The sequence below is a fragment of the Gossypium raimondii genome, chromosome 2 (genome assembly GCF_025698545.1).
Source record: "Gossypium raimondii isolate GPD5lz chromosome 2, ASM2569854v1, whole genome shotgun sequence".
Classification (NCBI taxonomy): Eukaryota; Viridiplantae; Streptophyta; class Magnoliopsida; order Malvales; family Malvaceae; genus Gossypium; species Gossypium raimondii.
This window is the reverse complement of record NC_068566.1, coordinates 16,904,318-16,910,771: the sequence shown is the minus strand read 5'-3', so window position 1 is coordinate 16,910,771 and position 6,454 is coordinate 16,904,318. Positions and strand designations below refer to the sequence as shown.

General features: G+C 34.7%; 1 non-coding gene across 1 annotated transcript; it reads right to left on the bottom strand.

Annotated features, from left to right (window-relative positions):
- Positions 1-5,901: 5,901 nt before the first annotated feature.
- LOC128039411 (small nucleolar RNA R71) lies at positions 5,902-6,008 on the bottom strand. Its single transcript, XR_008193913.1, has one exon. It is a non-coding gene; the product is annotated as a small nucleolar RNA R71 (small nucleolar RNA).
- Between the last annotated feature and the right edge of the window lie 446 nt (positions 6,009-6,454).

Below are 6,454 nucleotides of genomic sequence, written 5' to 3'. Positions count from 1 at the left end.
TAGGAAGAAGTTCTCTTACATGGGGCATCGTCGGTGGTTACCTGAAAATCATAGATTTAGATTTCAGAGTTCTGTATTTGACGGTACTGAAGAGCTCAGAAAGACTCCTTTGCAGACTAGTGGATCTAAAATATTGTTCATGTTGGAAGATATGAATTTTAGTTATGGAAAGATGAACCAACTGCCAAACACGCAAAGAAATAGAAGATCAAATGATAAACCTGATGATGACTCTGATGAAGAGTATGATCCTAATGAGGTGGACTTCTGGAAAAAAAGAAGTATTTTTTTTAGTTGCCTTATTGGGAGCATCACCTTTTACGACACAATCTTGATGTCATGCATATTGAGAAAAATGTTTGTGAGAACATTATCGGTACAATTTTGAATGTCGATGGAAAATCAAAAGGCAATCTTCAGAGTCGACTTGATTTAGTCCACATGGGAATTCGGCCTGATCTTCATCCCCAAGCACTTCCGAATGGGAAATATCGATTGCCGCATTCTATTTTTTCAATGTCGAAGACGGAGAAAGAAGTGTTCTGCATGGTGTTGAAGGATATAAAGGTTCCAGATGCTTATGTATCAAATATATCTCGATGTGTTAGTATTAAAGATCGAAGACTATATTCCTTAAAATCACATAACTATCGCATCTTGATGCAAGATTTACTGCCAGTTGCTCTACGATGTTGTATGTCCAAAAAGGTGACGTCTTGTATAATTGAACTATCCAATAAAATGAAAGCCATTTGTGGCAAATTTTTGAATGTTCAAGAACTTGAAAAAGTACAAGATCGAGCCACTTTAACTTTATGCAACTTGGAGAAAATCTTCCCACCTTCCTTCTTCACAATTATGGTGCACTTGCTAATCCATCTTTCGCATGAAGCAATACTTGGTGGACTCGTTTTCTATCGATGGATGTATCGCATAGAAAGGTGTTAATTTATTTGTAAAATTTTCCTTCATTCACCTATATGCCTTTAGTTACAATTTTTGATAATGTTGTACATCGTGTTTAGGTTCCTATCCAAAGTGAAGTCTTACTGCCGCAACAAGCGTTATCCAGAAGGATCGATTGCTGAAGGCTACTTGGCAGAGGAATGTATAACTTTCTGTTCAAGATATTTGGAAGATGTTGAAACAAGGTTGAACAGACCAAGTAGAAATGCTGGACTCACAGATAACTTCGCCGATACTTATTTTGTTTCAAAGTTTTGGAGAACCAATCGACAAAGTTGAAATTATAGAATGAGATGATTTATCGTGGGTACAAGCACATCGATATGTTCTGTTTCACCATGATTCAATGGAACCATTACGGAAGTAAGTTCTAGAAATTTGATAAATATTCATCAATTATAAATTGTTTATCTTCTAACAAAGTGAACTTTGTTTTAACATAGTGAGTACAAAAAAATATTGAGATCTTGTTCGCGCTCCCGAAGATTACAACATTGAGAGATCAATAAGTTGTTTAAAGAATCTTTTCATGAATGGTTAAGCCAAACGGTATGCAATTGAAGCTTTCATTGACAAATAATAATGTTTTCTCATAACATTTATAATTACTCAGTTTACTTTCCATTCAATAGGTTTGGAGTGGGAAGAACGTCAATGACAAAGTTAAATGGCTTTCTCAAGGTCTGAATAGAGTGGTTAAAAGATATAGTGCCTTCCTCATAAACGGATTCAGATTTCATACAAAATATCGCGAGAGATTGAGGAGAACTCAAAATTGTGGAATAGTTGTTAATTCCTCAATTACAAGTTATGCTAGTGCTAGGGACAATAATCCTGTTGAGGGAAATGTGGAGTATTTCCGACTTCTTACTGACATAATTGAGTTGGATTACTACGACAAATGGAAAGTTGTCTTATTTCGAGGTGATTGGGCTGATGTTAATACTGCTCGTGGAATTAAGCAAGATCAATTTGGTTTTACAATGGTGAACTTCTCTCAATTGATTCACACAGAACAACAATTGATAGATGAGCCGTATATTTTTTCTTCTCAAGTCAAACAAGTTTTTTACTCAAAAGATCCAACTAATGAGGGTTGGTACGTTGTACTCCGTAACATCCCTAGAGACTTGTTTGACATGGGCAATGGAAGTAAAGATAACATCGATGATAGATTAGAAACTTTGTCCTTTCCAGAACAAAACTTAAACGAAAATATCCCTAGCACTAGTACACAATTTCAATGGGTTTGCTAGGACACGGATGAAGATATTTACGAATTATGATGTAGTAAGATTTTACGATTTTTTTAATTATATGTAATATCATAATTCAAATCTTGCTCTTATTAAATATTTCAACTATTTTATATGTGTTGTTATTGTTTTAATTAGTTACTAAATTTTCAACTATTTTATGTGTATTGCAGATAAAATGCCTAGAAGAAAATTGTGAGATCTAAGCATTGTTCAAAATACTCCAAAATCGAAAGAAACAAATAGTGAACAACAGTCTGCTATTGGATCTTCGAATATTCCGATTACACCTGACGAACCTATAGAAGTTCAAAGTAATTTTATATTTAATTTACATGCGTGTTGACTTATTGTTGATTTCTTTTTCAATTTCTTATATTATAATATACCATTTTCAGTTGAAAATGGTGGGACGTGCAGAGGTTGAGGACGTACGCTACTTAAAGATTTATACGAGTTAGATCCAGTTGAGCATGTCAAAGTATGTAGAAACAGTTTTGGTCAGCCTGTTGGATCAAAAACTCGAATTTTAGCAGGATATTGGGGCATTCTATCACGAAATGCAAATATGTTGCCTATCAATTACGAGTCATGGCATCAAATGCCTGATAGTAAAAAAAATCAAGCTCTCGATAATATTAAGGTAACAAAACGTTAATGTCATTTATAATACTTGGGTTTAAGTTTCATTTATATTTACTTTCTTAACTTGTGCTTTTTCTAGGCGAGGTTTGCTTTAAAGGTCTCGGATACTTATGTAAAGAAGGTATTGGGAAAAAGATGGAGAGACCATAAAAGTACTTTAAAGAAAGATTATTTTAAGACAAAAACAACCCTCGAAGAGAAATTGCAAAATGTCCCGCCGGGAATGCTGAGGTACCAATGGGAAGATGCGGTTAGATTTTGGAATTCAAAGAAAGGAGAGGTATTACGTACTTCCAAACTCTTATAATTTTTTCCGTTTATAGTATTTACTATATACGTAATAATAATTTCATAATGTAGGATCGTGAAGGAGTTGGAAAAAGCAGCAGGCAAAAATAGAAATTCACTCACACTGTTGGGTCGAAAAGTTTTGCTTGTGTAGCTGAGGCCGAGCTATTTTGAATTTATTAATAGTGTCAAATATTTATTACTTTCCATTAAATAATACTTTTACTACTATATTGTAGGAACTGTCTTCCGGTCAAAAAGTTGGACGCCTTCAGCTTTTTGACATTACACATAGGAAGAAAGATGGATCTCCTATGACTCCTGAAGCTACAGAAATTTTGGTATGTTTACTTAATAAAAATACTATCGTATAAATATTTATAGTGTTTATTTTCTAATGGTTTAATTCATTGTTTGTAATGCAAATATTTTTAAGTTATGTTGCATTTGTTTTTATAATATATATTGCGTTCCTAACTATTTGATTTATTTATTAGGAGAAACTAAAGGGTAAAAAGGCGGAGCACGAAGTGATTGCTTCGAGTGATAGTTCTGTTCATCTTGACGACATTGATAAGAGGATTGTTACTGAAGTTTTGGGTCCTGAAAGGTATGGTCGGGTTTGATTTCAAGGATCTTTTGTTAACCCAACCGAATATTTTAGATGCAGCTAGCAGCAATACATGCCTTCGGGGAGTCAGGCTCAAGTTGAAGTTCAGAGGTTAAGAGACCAGATGGCTCAGATGCAAGCGACCACAATTGAGCAAATTACTCAACTTAAAGCGGAGGCAGCACCGAGAGAAGCTGAGGTCCAAAGAAAATATGAAGAACTCCAACCACAACTTAAAGCAAATGCAGCAGCGAGGGAAGCAGAGGCAGCATCGAGAGAAGCTGAGGTTCAAAGAAAACATGAAGAACTCTAGCTACAACTTAAAGCTGACGCAGCAGCGAGAGAAGCAAAGGAGAAAGTACGGCGAACTCCAACAGCAGCTTCAGAATATGATGAAGATGTTTCAGCAGTCGCAACATCCGCCATCTTAGACTATCGTATAAATATTGTTATCATTTTAAATTTTAACATTATTGTAAGAATAATATGAATTATATTTCATTTATTTATATTTATATTATAAATCATTCGTTTAATTTGAAATATTATTGAGATTTGTTGCTTTTGGTTGGTTTTTATGCTATAAGATAGGTTGAAAATATGGAAAATTTTATTTTACAAATCTTCCAAAATTAGTGGCATTTTTTAAAAAACGCCGCTAAAGTCGTGTTCTTTAGCGGCGTTTATAAAAAAGTGCCACTAAAAGTCATGATCTATAGCGGCGTTTGTGGGAGAAGCACCGCTAAAAGTCATGATCTATAGCGGCGTTTGTGGGAGAAGTGCCGCTAAAAGTCATGATCTATAGCGGCGTTTGTGGGAGAAGCACCGCTAAAGGTCATGATCTGTAGCGGTGTTTGTGGGAGAAGCACCGCTAAAGGTCATGACCTTTAGCGGCATTTTTGTAAAAGCACTGCAAACGTTAGCGACGTTATCAACAGCGGCATTTTTTGCGGCCCTTTCAAATACTTTAAGCGGCACTAAAAGCATAAAAAACGCCGCTAAAAACATGTTTTGTTGTTCTTATCTCTCAGTGAGTCAGTTGTTCTTACTCTCAAAAGAGATATTAACATAATTTAGGGATTTCTATGGATCAAAACACAAGTGAATAAATCGTTTAATTCATATTCATAATAAAAGGTGAAGTCTAGATGAATTTTTTCCTAGGTATTATCTATCTCATTGGTTTTCTTTGATTATTTCCTTGATTCATTCTCTGCTGCGTTCTTAGTTAAATTAGTTTTGTAATGTTAGATTAAAACACAATCACTCCAATTTGTCGGCTAAATAATAAGAATACGGTAATTACTAGTACTTTTAGTCCTCATGGATACTATATTCTCTACTCACCATAGCTATACTATTATTCGATAGGTGTGCTTGTCTTTGTCGTATTTTTAGTTAGTTTAGTGATCATCAAGTTTTTGGTGCCATTGTTGGGGACTAAAATATTAGGAACAATCGATTTTTATTAATTAGCCATTTTTATTTTTATTATAATTTTTGTTTTTAGTGTAATTTTTACATTCTAATTTATTTTCTTTTATTTGCTTCTGGCAGGTTCTTTTAGTTAATGAAAAGAAGAAATCTGTCGAGACCATTGTTATTTGACAGTGAAATTGAAAGTACTGCTCGCAGAAATCGTAGAGAAGCAAGGCAGAGTCAAGAGAATATAGTAGACGAACAAGAGGAAATTATTATTACTGAGGAGATGGGTGATAACCAAAATAATCAGCTACCTCCTACAGTTGTTGCAAATCCAGATCCTGTTCCTCGTACTATGTACGATTATGCCAAACCCACTGTAACTGGGGATGAATTGAGTATTGTGAAACCCACCATTGCTACAAATAATTTCAAACTGAAGTCGAACACTATTCAGATGATTCAACAGTTTGTTCAATTCAATGGTTTCCAAGACTAAGATCCAAATACTCATTTGACCAATTTCCTAGAAATCTGCAATACTTTCAAGATTAATGGCATCATTATGACGCCATTCGCTTACGGTTATTCCCTTTCTCGTTAAGGAACAAAACTAAACAGTGGTTGAACTATTTACCACGAGGTTCCATTACCACATGGGTTCAAATGACCAAAAAGTTCCTTTTGAAGTACTTCCCACCGGCTAAGACAGCCAAGTTGAGGAACGATATCTCTTCCTTTGTACAAATCGATTTAGAGACGTTATATGATACATGGGAGATGTTTAAGGATTTATTGAGAAGGTGCCCTCACAATGGGTTACCTCTATGGCTACAAGTTCAAACCTTCTACAATGGTTTGAACCCTTCAACGAGGAAGTTAATTGATGCAGTAGTCAGTGGAACTCTGAAGAATAAAACACCTGAAGTGGCTTATAAATTTATTGAGGAGATGACACTGTATAATTATCAGTAGCAAGTCATGAGAACAAAGATGATAAAAGCAGCTAGTGTTTTTAACTTAGATGCGGTCACCATGTTATCGAATCAGTTAGAACTATTAAATAAGAAAATTGATGGTTTATGTGTTTCAATACAGGTACATCTGGTGATGCAGTGCGATGCAAATGGAGGTGGAATAAATTATCGAGAATATTTAAATAATCCAGAATATTTACCCTTTGGTCCTAGCATGGAGAATGAGCAAATAAATTATATGGTAATAATTCTAGACCTCAGAATAACCCTTATAGCAATAAATATAATGT